Source organism: Anabrus simplex, chromosome 5 (assembly GCF_040414725.1).
Source record: "Anabrus simplex isolate iqAnaSimp1 chromosome 5, ASM4041472v1, whole genome shotgun sequence".
NCBI classification, from domain to species: Eukaryota; Metazoa; Arthropoda; class Insecta; order Orthoptera; family Tettigoniidae; genus Anabrus; species Anabrus simplex.
In genome coordinates this window covers 302,314,147-302,330,561 of record NC_090269.1, presented here as the reverse complement: position 1 = coordinate 302,330,561, position 16,415 = coordinate 302,314,147, and the positions used below count along the sequence as shown (strand labels likewise).

The following is a 16,415-nucleotide window of genomic DNA, read 5'->3' as shown; positions in this document are numbered from 1 at the left end:
TCTGTACAACACGTTTTGGGCTATGTCCGCTGTACATAGACTGCAAAACCAACCGTTCATGATATCTCCATTATTAATCCTCCTATCGAAAAAATACACATGAGAAAAAAGTTTTAGAAATGAATATCCATCAAGGTTGGTCAATTTCCAGTCAGGTTAGTCTTGTATATATTGTGGGAGAGTAAAATCACTATTTTGGTTCCCAATAAGCCCCCAGTCCATTCCTGGAATTTGAAATGATATGGACTTCAAAACCTACCTTTGGACAGGTGGATGCTAAATATGAAGTTTGGTTGACATATCTCCAGTAGTTTTCAAGTTATAAGAAACAGGCTTTACCCGCACCCACTCTTAAGTTAAGTCTGGTGGGACTTGTACCGAAAAACGGTCCGTTAATAATATCACACTTATTAAGCCTCGTATCAAAATGATGCACATGAGAAAAGAAAGTTTAGAAATTGATTTCCATTAAGGCAGATAGATTTCCATTAAGTTTGGTTTTGTGGGAGTACAAAATCACAGTTTCAGTTTCATATAAGTCCCCCAGTGAATTCAGTGATTTAGAAACAATATTGGCCTTAGAACCTGCCCAAGGACAGGTGGATACCTAATATGAAGTTTGGTAGAAATATGTCCAGTAGTTTTCAGGTTATAGACAAACAGACAAACAAACAGACTCCAAAGCTAAAAAGTATGTAGATGGTCATTATTACACCTGAAACTGACAACTGTATGGAAATTTTGCCAAAATAGTCAATGTACAATGTTACGATTTTATTTGTATAAAATACCGAAAAACGATCCGTTAATGATATCTCCCTTATTAATCCTCATATCGAAATGATGCATATGAGAAAAAAGGTTTAGAAATAGATTTTCATTAAGGCAGGTAGATTTCCATTAAGTTTGGTTGCGTATATTTTATGGGAGTACAAAATCACAGTTTCTGTTTCATATAAACACCCAGTGAATTCAGTGATTTAGAAACAATATTGGCTCTTTTTTTTTTGCTAGTTGTTTTATGTCGCACCAACACATATAGGTCTTATGGCGACGATGGGGCAGGAAAGGGCTAGGAGTGGGAAGGAAGCAGCCGTGGCCTTAATTAAGGTACAGCCCCAGCATTTGCCTGGTGTGAAAATGGGAAACCACGGAAAACCATTTTCAGGGCTGCTGACAGTGGGATTCGAACCCACTATCTCCCGAATACTGGATACTGGCCTCACTTAAGCGACTGCAGCTATCGAGCTCGGTAATATTGGCTCTAAAACCTATCCAAGGACAGGTGGATTCCTAATATGAAGTTTGGTAGAAATATATGCAGTAGTTTTCAAGTTAGGCTCCTTTTATACTTACATGCCACATGCTACATGCCACATGCCAAGCATGTGAATTAACATTGTTTAAATGGGAGCATTTTATACTTACCTGCTCGCGTCTCGCGGTCGCTTCCTCCCGCCAGACATGTGACTGAGGCGGGTCGGGACGAGCAGGTGGCCGCCACGCCTGACATATCACGCCACGCGAGTTGGACCAAAGCCTTATGGGAACGTTTATAGTTGACGCGTCATGGCGCGTGGTTCAGTATAGTTTGTAGTCTAGTCGAGTGCTAACGAGGACAATGGATGCTGGTTTAGATACAGAGGTGCTCATTAGCGAAGTACAGAGTAGACCGGTATTGTGGGATCCAGGCAACGAAGACTACAAAAACCAAGATCTTCGGAATAAGGCGTGGGAGGAAATCTGCAGAGTTATCCCTGCATATGAAGAAAGTGATGAGAATCTGAAGAAAAAAATAGGTGAGTTCTCATTTTATATTTAGTACCTTATTTATTTGTTTAAATTACAAATAATAGCATTGAGTTTTATTACATAACGTTACAAACCACAGTTACATAATATCTCAAATCAATAATCATTTACAATCTATATTTCTAATTCCTGCCATGGCACGCTACCAGCATTCACAAAATACTGAGAGTAATGGTCCCTTATGGATACGCTTGATATACTAATTCTTCTGTTGCGTGGTCGTGGTCCGAAATCTTCAAACCCAGTTACAGTGAGTGTAACTTCATAGTTGAAACCATCTCGTATTCTAGTGAAGTTGTGCAAAACACAGCAAGCTTTCACTATGTCCACTGCAAGATTGGTGTCAACTTTTAGAGCACGATGGAAAATTCGGCCATTTGTTGCTTAAAATTACGAAAGTGCACTCAATGTATCTTCGAGCTCTAGTCAATCGATAGTTAAATATTTTCTTGTTGTGGTTCAGATGTTTTCTGGAATAGGGTCTTAGCACAAGTTCACTAAGAGAGAAAGCTTCATCTGCCACTAATATGTATGGGACTAAAGGGTTCACAGTTCCTAGCAATGGTTTTGGTGGAGGGAAGTCAAGCATTCCATTTTTCATCTTATTCCAAAATAAACTGTTTGAAAAGACGGTGGAATCACAATTTCTCCCATAAGCCCCTACATCGATAAAAGTAAAACAGTAGTTGGCATCACAAATTGCCATTAAACAAACCGAAAAAAAATATTTGTAATTTGTAAAAAGTGACCCACTGTGTTGGGGCTTTACTAAGCGAATATGCTTGCCATAAACCGCCCCCACACAGTTTGAAAAGTTTGCTTTACTTTCAAAGCCACGGCTGATTTCTTTCCATCCTTCTGCAGACGGTTGAGCCATGCAGTCATTTTTCAGTACCGTCCACAATATTGTTCATACTTCACGTACTATTTCGGAAATAGTTGTTATGCCCATTCTGTATGTGTAGTGAAGATCGGTGAACATATTTCCACTTCCCAGATACTTGAAAATTATAAAATTGTCTATAGCATAGTTCACACGCTTGTGACTACGGTTTTTTAATTTCATCTGTGTTTCTTTACAGCTGAAAAACTTCGTTCCAGATGGAAATCATCAAGAGATTCATACATGAAGGTGAAAGGGAAAGCTAAAGTTCTCAAGAGTGGGTCAGCGTCATCAAAACCAATAAAGTATGTATATTATGAATAAATGCAATTTTTAGATAAGGTTCAGCAGAGGCCTACTAGTTCTAACTTTCATCCTCAAAATTCTGAAGACATTGATAACGAAGGTGATGAAATACGTGATGATACTTCAGTTATGGAAAATGGTGTCGGAAAGGAGCTCAACAAAACTGTTAAAATTAAAGAGAGAAAAAAAGAAAAAGCAACAAACGGACTATTTTGGGGAAAACATTTTGATGTTATTAAAAAGTAACAAGGAAATAGAAGACGATGCTGACCGGTCATTCCTATTATCCTTACTTCCACATGTGAAGGCTTTCAACGAAGACCAAAAATTAACTTTTCAAAGTGAAGTGCTCCAATTAATACTGAAAATGAAACAGGGAAATTATGCACCCATCGTTCCTAATGTTACTCTTTCCAGAAACATGAATTGTGCATCCTACTCTCAATACGATTCATATAATGCACACTATCGAACCCAAACTGATTCAGGTCAATACCAACTGCGTTATGACCTCCCAACCCAACTTTCTACAGCTTTGTCTGATCCAGGTCAATTCCAAATTCCCTACAATCATCCTCATCAAAGCCAGTCATCATCTGTTTGCTTAGATGAATCTACTCATTCTTGGGAATCAGCAAGTACTGAATAGTTTTAAATGTGTGAAGTGACAAATCAGCAATATACATGTATCACCAAAGAACAATGAACACTACTCAAACCTTCAGTCAGAAACATAATCTTAGAAATAATTTACGTTTACTTGTTTCTATGGTATTTTATGTAATGTTCTTTTAAGTATTTAATAAATCTGTAGATTGAAGAATTTAATTCTATTGTCTGCCGAACGAAAAATATACATATCTCAGTGTTACGCAGAGCCGCTCCATTGGACGAATGGGCATGGAGTGATTTCTTGTAACATGGAACTGACACTCTATTTTACCAAACAGTTCATCAAATGATTTGTGGTCATCCTAAAATAATTTAAAATCTTTGTTTCGTCTTCTTGTAAGTCAGTGTAGAGGGTTTTGAAAGCTCCTCTTTGAATGTTTGAATGTTTGAATCTTTGAATGTTTAGAGGATGAACACTATAATGCCTTTTCCTCTTCTTTTTTCTTGCCATTATCTCGTAGAGGTATGCAGCTGCGATCACTTTAGTTGTAAACCCTGCCATTGTACCTGCTCGACTGATACGAAACTATAAAAGGGTCCTTTCAAGGGCGACCGCCACATGCCTGGCTTCAAGCATGTGGCATGTAGCATTTGGCATGTAAGTATAAAAGGAGCCTTATAGACAAACAGACACCAAAGCTAAAAACATGCAGATGGTCATAATTACACCTGAAACGGATAACTGTACAGAAATGTCGCCAAAATAGTCAATGTACAGACACACGGTCATTAAGATTTTATTTATATAGATGTACAAATCTTATGGTAAAATCATTTTGTTATTCAATACGTCCATTATTTATGGCCTATCGGAACTTCAAAAAAGAAAAACAGTTTTTGTATATGTAATGATAATAGTATCAACAAAAAAAAGATGTCTACACCAATTAGGGAGTATATAGGCTCACTTGTGATGACTGCAAAATGTTTTATATAGGAAGGACTGGCCAAGCCTTAAAACAAAGATGTCAAGAACATTTCAAGGCAATAAAGTGCAACAAATATTCAGCTTTTGCGGAACACATTTATAACAAAAATCATAACTTTTTAGGGATCGAGAAGGACATGAAATTAATTGTTAAAGGTAATTATACGCACAAAAACATTGAAATATTCCTTTTGCAGATACCAGAACCTGATAAATTTTTTAATGAAACTGTCGCAAACAACATATTGTTCACAACCTTGAGGTGACATTATCATGTGCTTCCACCGTGCCCCACATTTAAAGCTGAATGTTCGTCTAATACTAGATCTACAGCCTGAGCACGGGGATAAGCCAGCCCTTCCAATGGAATGTCATATATATTTTTTGCAACATCATTATTAAGTTTTATAAGTCTTGTGTGCATACTTTTACACTTTTTTTTTTCTTTTTCTTATTTTACAGTTGATCTCAACAGGGCTTCTTTTTAACTGTTTAAAACTTATTTTAAGTCATTGTGACAACACACTCATGTGAAATCAAATGTTTCAAAATAATTTCAACACTGATGATGGACCTTAGAGTCCGAAAACCAGTTTTGAAATAAAATTTAATGTGCTGCTACGACTGCTGCCATTTCTTGATGGATACAGTACTTTTGTATCCATCTCTTGGCACAGGCCAGAATAAAGTGTAGCTTTCACCAAACTCATCCATGGCTGTGACAGTTTGGAAGCTGCTGGGGTATGGGTGGTGCTAAGTAATGACATTCAGAGCACGGCTAGTGCATCTGAGTGTTATGAAAGGTGTTGCTCATAGGGTCAGTCGTGCTGCAATAGCACTTTCTGACCCAGTGAGGAAAGCAATGGCAAACTACCTCACTCCTCGGCTTGCCTAGTACGCCTCATTTTGGTGCTGCCATTGGTTTTTGCGGTTTCCTTATAACCGCATAACCTTTGGTGGTGCTATTTGAGGATCCAACCAGCCTCTGGGCTGATGACCTAACAGACAGACGACTGTATATGATTAATTACAATAATAAGTACTGCCCTTAACACTGTTAATAAGGAGGCTTTGATATTTTATAATGATTTTTTTAGACTTCCCTATCGCTAATAATTTTAATTTATGATCACCACTTGCGTTAGCACATGCTGTAATGGCTGTTCTTTCCTTGGATGCTTTTATGGCCTGGGGCTTGCTATCTTGTTGCATCACTAGTGTTTGTGATGGTAAACATTTCCAATACAGTCCTGTCTCACCTGAATTATAAATTTGAATCAGGTCAACCTGTTTTTTCAATGAACAATTGAAATTCATTAGCATATTTCTCAGCAGCATACATGTCTGCACTAATACATTCTCCATGAATTGTAATTTCTCAAATTCTGAAACGTTTCTTAAACCGCATAAGCCAGCCAAGAAGATGCTTTCAAATCTTTTTCTAAGCCGAGGGCAAAGTGAAAATGTTTTGCTTACTCAGCACATGTTGGACCGGATACAGAAATACCTTGCATTCATTATTGATTAAACCACCATATCGTGGCTTCATCTAGATTTTCATTGCCCGAAGTTCTCATTGATTTTCGAGTCGATGAATGATTGAACCTAGCAGAAAACTTGATCAGAGTTTCCTTTTGTTTCTTTATGTCTCTCACTGTTGTTTCACCCACACCAAACTCGCTGGATAGTTTGGATGTTGACTCACCATTTTACAGTCTTTCTATTATTTTAATTTTTTTTCACTTAGAATTAACCTTTTATATTTCATTTTGTGACTGCTCATATTGAAAACTTACACAATCACAAACAGTTGAAAAATCTCACAATAAAATCATTTGAAAATTGAAAATGACTTACGCATATTCATGCCCATGCTCATACTTCTCAACTACTGTACGAGTACACTGTACTATTTGTACATCCGCCCTTTGCAACTGAATTTAGAACAGGTCAGCAGCCTTGGGGCGTAAAGTAGGTGGGCTAGGCTACAAGCGAAAGTGCATTCTTTTTGTATTATATCGGCTTTGAAGACAAGGAAACTTGTGCTATAACAGTGGCAACAAAATAGTCTAATATATCCAAGTTTGCAGCATTCCTGTTGCAGTATGCAAGTAGGCTTACTGTAACACTGAAGAAAAACTTGTCTGCGCACATCGTCTTGCAATAAATTCCCTTTAAATGACACAGAGATATTATTCTACTACATGCGATGATTAGTTGCTATAAAAAACCCACTCTTCGAGACCAATGAATTAACCACACAAATTACCGGTAGTCCACTGTATTTACACTAACAGATAACTGTCACTTATCACTACTCTTGGAACTAAATTTACTATTGTTATCTGCACTGTTTCTAATGTTCCATTAATTTCTCATCATCAACACCCACCATAAAAGTATCATGAGGACCACTTGCCATATTGCTTTCACAAATCCACTCATTGTAAGGAGCAGTTTCTTACTGACCGGTTAGCAATATTTCTAAACACAGGGAACGACTCTTGTGAAAGCTAAAACAATCTCCTAAAACTCCCAAAGCAAGGTCAGGCACACAAGAACTTGTATCCTCTTCACTATGTGTTGCCACAAAATTATTTATATCATAGAATTTTAAGCTGGCCAATGTAATTGGCACTGGTGACTTCAGACTGGATTTTAAAAAGAAAACTTGATCGGCTTTGGCAATTCAAATGCTGGTTCTCACAATACCGCCTGGCTTTAAGAAGGTTAATTTCTGAGCTCTCAAGAAGATTTTTACCACCCTGATTTTTTTTTGGACATCTGTCCGGCTCCATGGCTAAATGGTTAGCGTGCTGGCCTTTGGTCACAGGGGTCCCAGGTTCGATTCCCGACAGGGTCGGGAATTTTAACCATAATTGGTTAATTTCGCTGGCAAGGGGGCTGGGTGTATGTGTCGTCTTTATCATCATTTCATCCTCATCACGACGCGCAGGTCGCATATGAGTGTCAAATCAAAAGACCTGCACCTGGCAAGCCGAACTTGTCCTTGGACACTCCCGGCACTAAAAGCCATACGCCATTTCATTTTTTGGACATCTATCACCACTGAGCAAAATGTCTGTTAAAATTACCCACATACACTGCAGGATTAGTAAAGGCAGGACGAAAGCCATCAGGCCGAGAGGTTGTTGAAGGTTTGTAACAGTTCACTATTATCATATTGTTAACTTCTACTGTGATGTCAAAAATGCTATCCTCATTGTCTTTAGAGATAAGATGAGCACTGTTTAGAGAATTTCAAATGTAGGTTGCTGTACCTGACCATGCCAACTTGATAGGTAGTTCTGGCCTTCTACTCTTGATATTTCACAGGGTTGACATCGCGGGTTTAGTGCTTCGATATGGAGGCATAAATCTTGTTTTCATTGTGGTTTGGTAGCACATTGTTTTTATTTCAATTTTATTAAAGGTGTTCATTGGTGTTTTAGAGTGATAGCTCGACAATAAACATCAGTAAAACGTGTTTTCAGAAATAGTATGTGTCTACTTCTGTAGGATTGTAGTTTAAGCAGCCTGACATTAGCAAGCATTGCTAGGTTATTAGCTAGGGTATGTGTACCCACTGAAATACACTAGTGGCCAAAAGTTAAGCATAAGTTACGAGTAAGCAAGGCAACAGGAAATAGACTGCAAATCGCATGACATATGCACCTACCAACATTACGTCTTCGCTCTGTATAGGAAAGGAGTGTTCCCTGCTTTGACTATCAACGTAACCGCAAGGTAAACACAGCCAGTGCCTGCCCCCCATATTCCCTCAGTGGTGTTTGCCCTGTTATAGTGTGCAGAGTGTAGCCTCGTGGAGAACGTGACAACATAATGTCACAACGATGCCATTTGGAGCCCGTTTTGCAGAGTAGAATACTCGGCCACCTGGAAGCAGGCCAGACACAGACTGAAGTCGCCGTGTCCTTGAATATACCACAAAGTGTCTTTTGCAGGCTTTGGAGATGATTTCAATACACAGGAGACGTTAGTTGTAGGCCAGTACCAGATCGACCAAGGGTAACCACCCCACAGCAGGACCAATATCTGGCCTTAACCGCTCGACGAAATCAGAGTGCGCCTCCAAGGTAATTGTCGGCAGAGCTTGAAGCCATCTCAGAGGTTGCCGTTTCCCAGCAAACTGTGTACCAGAGTCTCAGAACAACAGGGCTGCTAGCCCGACGTCTAGCGGTGTTCGTCCGGCTAACTCCAGCATAGAGACGGGCCCATTTTCTGTGGAGCCGTCAACATCAAACTGGACCGTGAACGAATGGAGGTATATGCTCTTCACAGATGAATCCCACTTCAGTTTGCAGAACGATTCCTGTCGCACATTAATCTGGAGAGAACCAGGTAGCTGATACAACCACAGGAACATCGTGGAATGGGACCAGTATGATGATGGTGGCGTCATGGTGTGGGGCGGCATCATGTTGAATGGCCGTGCAGACCTGCACATCTTCATGGGTGGTCTGAGGAGCACTGTTAATGCTCGGAGATACAGGGATGAGGTACTGAGACCACATGTTCTACTCTTCAGAGGTGCAGTTGGTCCAGACTTCCTCTTAATGGACGATAATGCCCGACTGCACTGCGCTGCTCTGGTGGATGAATTTCTGGCTGGGGAAGACATTCATCACATGGACTGGCCAGCAAGGTCTGCGGATCTGAATCCTATAGAACATGCCTGGGATGCATTGGGGAGGCAAATTTCATCCCGTCAGCCTCCGCCAAGGACCCTTCAAGACCTTTGCATTGCCCTTTCTCGGAGGAATGGGATTGACTGCCACAAGAGCTCTTGGACCTTCTGACAGAGAGCATGCCACTTTGCTGTGAAGCATGTGTGGCCGTTAGAGGTAACCATACACCCTATTAACAGCATATTTTGTTGTGGAAGACATTGCCAAGTTTTGTTAGTTGTTATCAAAGGTGTACCTTAGCTATGATAACCTTTCTGACATCGTTTGTTTGGACAAGTTGTGTGACATATGGTGTGTGATTCAGCTTCTGTTGGTTCAGCAATCCGCCTGACATTCCTATCAGGCGGTATGGTCTCGTTTAGTGATTATGCTTAACCTAACATGCTTCAAAATTTTTGATTTAATTATTATTATTATTATTACAATGCATCAGGGTAGTGTAGGCTTCTCTTTACAATATAGGACGAATGCATAGTGTGTCTGATTGTACATCTTAGTTACCTTTCACATAATGAAGTTCTATCTCAACACTTCCTAGCAATAAGGAGAAGCGAGATGAAATGGTTTCATGCTATACACTGAGCTAACTTTGAACCCGTTAAATATGCCTGTGTCTGTGTTAGACATTTTTTGAAAACTCATATAACTTGGGTATAAACTGCACAAAGATCACACAGTTCTTTTTTAACTATGCCCAGGGGAGAGCCAAAATTAATTGATGTTGCTGTGCCGACGATATTTCCTGGGCAGCCATCATATGTCACAACCAACCCCTGCCAAATGAAAATTGCCAGAAGAAAGGATGATGCAAGTGTGATAAACTGATATAACTTGAAAACAATATTCCTTAACCCATGCATAAATAATGCAACTATTGAGCTCGAATTATTATTATTTTTATTATTACCATTATTATTATTATTATTATTATTATTATTATTATTATTATTATTATTATTATTATTATTATTATTATTATTATTATTATTATTATTATTACAGAGATATCTGTGGTAGGCAGAGGTGAAAGAAGGTGCAGGCTGGAATAGGTCTCAACTACGAAATTAAAGTTAATTTAAAACTTTAACAAAGGTTATATTTTCTTTTCAAAATCAACAAATAACAGAGTATAACAGGTACCAAGTAGCAGATCAACAAATTAAGAAATTACAAATTACAGTTCGTTACAAGATTTGGGCTTCGAGCCCCGTTTTACATTCCTCAAGCTACAAGCTCAACTTTGCCAAGTCACACATTTGATCCCAGGGGCAGAAAACCCCTTCATACAAGGAGCACTTGCTCCCACCTTTAAATCACAAGCCTCTCAGAGGCACTATTCAAATACCCGAAAGAGCTGACCCGCTCTCAATCATTCAAGCCTATTAAAGGCAACACAATGCTTTACAATTACTCGCCATTGAGACGCAATCTACAAGAATTAAACAGGGGTACCTCGTACCCAGCCTATGGGGCCTTAAAGGAAAAAAAAAAATAGGTTACTTAAATGGCCCAAAATACCAATATGAATGGAGGCGTTGCTTGCGCTCATACATGAAACATATAAAACCTAAGGGGTACTAGGCCTATTACACAGGGGCTAATCCCAAACTATGGAGGTGACTCATATACAATTTGAATTTAACACATTAAGACGGAATAGAAGAACAGTTACTAAAACGTTGTCACCTCAAATTCAAAATGAAGGGGAGCTCGGGAAGGTAAATCACTCTCTATCCCCGATTTAAAGTTAAAGTTGTATGAAGTTTTACAAGGACAGGGAAGGTTTACATGTTTTTAAGTTATCGGTTACGTATTAAAGGTTTCGAACCTGCCCCGCGGGTTAAACTGCTGAGCTAGCAAGGAAAGAAAGATGTTAAACGGCCATTACCTTGTTGAAGATCTGCTGCCTGAAGAAAGAGGCGCTTCCCGCCTCCTGCTGCTAAACCACGCACTAAGTAAGATGTTGGTGAAGTGTCACCGAGGCAAAATCAGCAGTTTTATACCCTCGCGGAAAATTCGAGACCTTTCAGGGGTAATTAAGACCCACCCTCTTAACTTTATTGGATAGCTTAGAGCTACATATCCATATCGAAGAAGGCGTACATGATTGGCTGAGTATTAATTAAAGAAATTTGGGATTGGCTAAGTTCAAACCTGGCGGAAAGAAAGATTAATATTGCCAACCCAAAAATAAAAGAACAAAATTTAGTAAAGACAACAACTTTTGAATACAAAATTTCTTCAAGAAGGTTCATTCCTTTGCACCAGAGTGCATGATCATAGTTTTTTTGTAGCGATATCTGGTAGAGAACGTTCACACTTCTTGTTCAATGACAAACAAAAACACATCAAAATTCACACAGAGACATCTTCTGAGAAACTGTTGAGTTAATACAGTTTTTTAAAGTTCAGGTTTTCTCCTGTAGAGGAGTTTCAATTGGCGCAATATTTGAACTAGCGGCATGGAGGTGTACCGGCCAGTACAATTATTATTATTATTAATATTATTTATTATTATTATTATTATTATTATTATTATTATTATTATTATTATTATTATTATTATTATTATTATTATTATTATTATTATTATTATTATTATTATTATTATTATTTACAGTTGCATTGTTTGTGAGATTATGTCATGAAACATGTGCTGTATATATAAGTTTAGTTAATGTAGAAACCTGTAACTAGTATTATATAATTTATTATTACCTGTATATATGATGTGTAATCCACTACAGTATTGTGCAACACATTATAGTTTCCAAAATAACACTAGGTAAGATGAGAGCTATGTAGAATATTCTTTACATTGTATCTAGGCTTTACGCACTCTAGAAATTACTAGAAGATAGTTATGACATATCATTCTTAAGCCTGGCAGGCAGCCTTTATAAAGAGATGGTCTTGATGGTGAACAGGAGTAATTGTTTAACAGGAGTTGTGTTGTGTTTAAGGCCGACATGCTAATGTAAGGTGTCAGCAGTCAACTGTTTTGAGGTTGCAGTCTCCATGTGCTTAGTGAGAGGCAGTTGTTAAAAATTGTGGTTTGTTGATGTTTCCATGGTCTTGTTTTGTTTGTGATGGCAGTGATTAAGGTTATGCATTTTAATGTGTAAATAATTAGTTCTAAATAAATAAGTGTACCAATTGATAGCATTTTGTGTGGATCTTTTTGGTTACATCATTGGTGACCGTGGGACGGGATGTAAGAATTTATGAGTAAATACGAGTGAAGTGCGAAATAGATCAAAATGCAAGTGACACTAGGAAATATGTCCTTATAACAACTCAAAGATGAACTTGCCAAGAGAAATCCCCCAACAAACGGCAAGAAGAAATCACTGCAGATGCGGTTATGGGAAGATCTTGTCGAAAAAAGGTGAAGATCCCAAAAAGTTTTTCATCAAAGTGGATGAAGATACAGACAAAACATCGGAAGATGAGGTAAATATTCCCAAAATGTGTTCTAACTTAATGACCATGATGATTATAGAGAGCCTTCTGGAATTCCACGGGCAATGGAAGAGAATCTGACTAGCCTCATCGAGGTAATGACAATATCGCAGATGTTGATTCACGAGTTAATTCCAACTTAACAGATCAAATTTCAAAAGTAAATGACAAACTTTCAACCAATATTTCAGATGTCAATTCCATCCAAATAGAAAAGATTGCAGACCAAATTTCGAAAGTAAATGACAAAATTTCAGTCAAAATTTCTCAAGTATTAACCAGAAAAATAGCTCAAGAGTACACACAAATTTACAGTATAGAACAAGGCCTAGAATCAAAAATTTCATCCCAAATAAGTGATGTCACCATTCGATTAATGCAGCAGATCAAGAAGTAAGTATAAATAACCACCTAATCGATACTTTATTAATGCCTCAGGCAAAATTGAATAAAATGAAATCTTACAGGACATGTTTCGACCACTAAGTGGTCGAAACATGTCCTGTAAGTTTTAAATTTATTCAATTTTGCCTGAGGCATTAATAAAGTATCGATTAGGTGGTTATTTATACTTACTTCTTGATTAAACATCGATACGGTCATGAAATGGACAACTTGTAATAATGCAGCAGATATCGGACATCAGGTCAAAACTGGGACAGGTTGAACAGATCGATAGTAGAGTAAGCCAGCTGGAAGGGGACATCACGAACCTCAAGGGAGGAGGTGGAAATCTAGGTTTCCGGCATAAAACAACAGGTTGAGGGGAGAATTTCTACTGTCAAGGGAAATTTTGAAAGCTGTATCTCTGCTGTTGAGGGAAATTTTGGGAGCCGTATTTCTGCTGTTGAAGGAAGGTTGGAAAATCGGATTTTGACCATCAAGGGAGATGTGCAGAATATAAGGGAAAGCATCCTTCACGCAGTAGAAGATAGGACTCAAACATGACGTATCGCCACACCACGAACCCCCTCAAACCTAACCGGCAATACAGGACACCTAGACTCGAAGATGGTTATAGAGAGCCTTCCAGAATTCCACGGGCGACTGGAAGAGAACCCGACTAGCTTCATTGAGGGATCGGTCAGTCTATAAGGAAGGACTAATCTACCAGAGAACATCTTTGTGCAACTCATAACACCGCATTTAAAGGGGCAAGCTAACATATCCACAAAGATGCACACGAGATGCTGTCAGTTGGTTTAATTATTTTATTCACATGTATTTACAAAACACATAACCTTAATCACTGTTGTCAAAACCAAAACATTCATATCACAAATCACCATTTAAAGACATCTGCCAATCGCTGCAGATTAAGATGACAACATTGAAATGCAAATAAAATAGATGACTGCTAAAAGCATGTCGTCCATGTGGTCACAAGTATAACCTTGCTACACCATGACTCTTCAACCCATAACTTCCAAATCATAACTCAGCAGTAACTAACTTCACCGTCAAGATTGTCTCTTTATACAGGTGCCTGGCCAAGCTTCTAGAAAGTTACATTACAAAATATATCTTTGTGAAAATTCTAGAGTGCATAATACACAGCTTACAATGGATGGAATATTCTCAATCGTTCTCGTGCCCATACCATTCTGGAAGTTACAGTGTGTTTCACAATCATGAATTACAATTTGTATATACAGTTAAGAATACATTATAATATTAATTTACAGGTATTTACATTAACAGAACTGGTATAAATGTCTATGTACATGGCAACCTCACACACAATACGATCATTCAACTACGTAAATAATAATAATAATAATAATAATAATAATAATAATAATAAATGAATGTAAACACTTCACAGTCATACATACAAGTAATAATAATAATAATAATAATAATAATAATAATAATAATAATAATAATAATAATAATAATAATCACCATCATAAAATACTGTAATAATAATAACCATAATAATTCGAGCTCAATATCTGCATTAGTTACCCATGGATAAGAGAACATTGTTTTCAAGTTATGCCTGTTATCGCACTTGCGTCATAGCCGCTACTTGGTGGAGTAACTTGAAGGGTTTAAATTTAAACTGGGCGGACTTCAAGAGGAAATTCCTCGCTAGGTTTAATTCCAAAGAGGTGAAGAGCTCTGTGAAAAGGAAACTACTGACTGAGGCACAACTTACTGGCATGTGAGCTAGTGTTTTCGTCCTACAGAAGTACCAGCTCTTCAAGCGTCTGCTCCTGGAAGGAAGCGAGAATGAGATCTTACCAGACATCACAGAGCTATTCCACGATAAGATTTGATCCCTAGTGAAAGTATCACAACCGAGATCCTTTGATGATCTATGTAGAATCATCACGCAGTTGGAGGAGGAACACAAGAGCAAATCTACGGAAGAGACCAGCGCAGCAAGGAAGTGCTACCAGTGTGGAAGAACGTAAAACCTGAAAAATAAGTGCCCAGCCTTGGTGTCGGAAAACTAGGTCCAGCCCATTTTGGATTGAGGGAGGATGGGATCGGGAATGGAAGTGCGCATCAAGACCTGACTTGACAGCCAAGCAGATTACTACCGCCTATCAAGTCTCACTATCTTGGAAGTGTAGTGGGAGCAGCGGACGAGGTAACCTATTCCATCCAGGGACAGACTAAACTTACCACTAAATGCATGAACATGTAATTGATGTTGCAGAGATTCAGAACCTGATACCTGATATCATATTAGATCATGACTTTCTGGTGGGAAAAGACAGACGTCTGAGGGTTGCCTGGAACGATGAAAATCTCCGGACTCGGAAGGATGTGAAAGTCGATATTGTCCTGAGAGATATCCAATTAACGTATCTTCAACCATGTGAAGAAGAGGAGCTGAGATGTGCCTTAAAAGACTTTCCGGAAGTCGTCACCAGAAGAATAGGAAGGACTACCATGGTAATGCATACCATTGAATGCAGTACTTCCACAACCATCAAGCAGCATCCTTATCCAATAAACCCGGATAAGCACAACTTCATCATTCAGAAGATTCAAGAGATGGAAGGACAAGGTTTCATATAACTCTCTTCATCCTGTTGGGCTTACCTATCGGCCTACCGAAAAAGAAGAATAGGGAGTATCGACTGTGTGTGGACTTCTGCAGGTTGAATGAGAAGTCAGTGATGCCTACCCCATGCCTGACCTGAAAGACTTGCTGAAACAAGTAAGTGGGTGCACGGTTTTCAGCACGCTGGATCTCAACACCAGACACTGGCAAGTGGAGGTTGAGGATAGTTCTAGACCACTGACCGCCTTCATGACACCGAGAGGATTGTACCAGTTTACGGAATGCCTTTTGGATTGAAGAATTCTCCTGCCACCTTCATGCGACTGATGGATAAGGTATTGTCAGGATATGTGGGAGATTTTTGCCTAGTGTATCTTGACAACATTTTAATTCACAGCAAGAATTTTCAAGAACACCTTGTACGTGTGAGGAAAGTACTGGAACAGCTGAAGATTCATGGACTGACTTGCCAATTGGAGAAGTGCCACTTCGCCCAGTCCTACGTAGAATATCTTGGCCATGTCCTAATATCTGAAAGTTTAGAAAGGCAACCAGAGAAGAATCGAGCTATCGAGGAAGCCGAACGCCTGCAGACCAAGTGACAAGTACATCAGTTTCTGGCTT

General features: G+C 38.7%; 1 protein-coding gene and 1 pseudogene across 1 annotated transcript in view; both read left to right on the top strand.

Moving 5' to 3' along the window:
• Positions 1–16,415, top strand: part of LOC136874508 (IgA FC receptor) — a 387,799-nt gene that overhangs the window by 254,288 nt on the left and 117,096 nt on the right. The gene's annotated exons all lie outside the window — the stretch shown is intronic.
• On the top strand, positions 1,622–15,805 carry LOC136874239 (uncharacterized; annotated as a pseudogene).